This window comes from Corvus brachyrhynchos, unplaced genomic scaffold, assembly GCF_000691975.1.
Source record: "Corvus brachyrhynchos isolate BGI_N302 unplaced genomic scaffold, ASM69197v1 scaffold1193, whole genome shotgun sequence".
Classification (NCBI taxonomy): Eukaryota; Metazoa; Chordata; class Aves; order Passeriformes; family Corvidae; genus Corvus; species Corvus brachyrhynchos.
Genome location: NW_008236995.1, coordinates 47,300 through 48,624, shown reverse-complemented (window position 1 = coordinate 48,624; position 1,325 = coordinate 47,300). Strand labels below are relative to the sequence as shown.

The window sequence follows — 1,325 nt, the reverse complement described above, 5'->3', positions numbered from 1 at the left end:
GTTATTGGCAGGGGCAAAGGGGCCATGGGGCGGGCCAATGGGGCCGTGGGAGATGCTAAAAGGGGAAATGGCAAGGCTAACTCGTGTATGGACTGGGCTGAAGACGGAATGGGTGGGGCTATAGGGGGAATGAGCAGGGCTAAAGCGGGATGGGTGGGGCTGAAAGGAGGATTGGTGGGGCTAAATGGGGTTGGGCGGGGCTAAAGTGTCAATGGGCGGGACTAAGTGGGGATGAGTGTGGCTAAAGGGGAAATGGGCAAGGCTAAATGGGATATGGGGAGGGCTAGACAGGGAATGGGTGGGGCTAAAGTGGAATGGCCGGGGCTAAAGGGGGGATGGGCGTGGCTAAAGGGGGAATGGGTGGGGTTAAATGGGGAATGGGCCTGTCAGAAGGGGGAATGGGGCATGCTAAAGGAGAGATGTACGGCCTAATGGGGAGATGGCCGTGGTTATCTAGAACCCCATAGGACCCAATTGTACCCCACAGACTCCCTTAGAACCTTCTAGATTCCCACAGAGCCCCTCAGACCATTCTGAAGCCCCAGAGAGCCCCACAGAACCCAATGGGACTCCATAGATGCCCACAGTGTCCCACAGAACCTTCTAGAACCCCACAGAACACAATGGGACCCCACAGAACATTGTAGAACCCAACAGAGCTCCATAGAACCCCATAGAACCTTCTGGAGCCCCACAGCGCCCCGTAGACCCCCGCAAAACCCAATGGGACCCCATAGACCCCGACAGAACCTTCTGGAGCCCCATAGAACCCAATGGGACGCCATAGAATTTTCTGGAGCCCCACAGCGCCCCATAGGCCCACAATGAACCCCCTAGAACCTTCTAAAGCCCCATAAGACCCCATGGGACCCCACAGAGCCCCACAGAACCTTGTAGAGCCCCATAGAACCAAGTGGGACCCCATAGAACCTTCTGGAACCCCATAGAACCCAATGGGACCCCATAGAACTTTCTGGATCACCATGGAATCCAATGGGAACCTATAGATTGTTATATAACCCCATAGAGCCCCCCAGAAGCTTCTGGAGCCCCAGAGAACCTTCTAGACCCTCATAGAACCCAATGGGACCCCACAGAACCTTCTGGAGCCCCATGGAGCCCCATAGAACCCAATGGAACCCTGTAGAACTTTCTGGAGCCCCACAGAGCCCTATAGACCCACAGAGAACCCAGTGGGACCCCATAGAACCTTCTGGATCCCCACAGAACCTTCTGGAGCCCTATAGAACCCCACCATGCCCCATAGAACCCCACCGTGCCCCACAGAACCTTCTGGAGCCCCATAGTGTGGAAGGTATCTTTTC

The 1,325-nt window shown here is 55.8% G+C and overlaps 1 long non-coding RNA gene across 2 annotated transcripts in view; it reads right to left on the bottom strand.

Moving 5' to 3' along the window:
• Nucleotides 1-742: 742 nt before the first annotated feature.
• The window catches only part of LOC108445300, a 16,168-nt gene continuing 15,585 nt past the window's right edge, over nucleotides 743-1,325 (bottom strand). For both annotated transcript variants that reach the window (XR_001860119.1, XR_001860118.1), the window contains one exon: nucleotides 743-1,100. This is a non-coding gene — a long non-coding RNA (uncharacterized LOC108445300). The remainder of the gene's footprint in view (nucleotides 1,101-1,325) is intronic.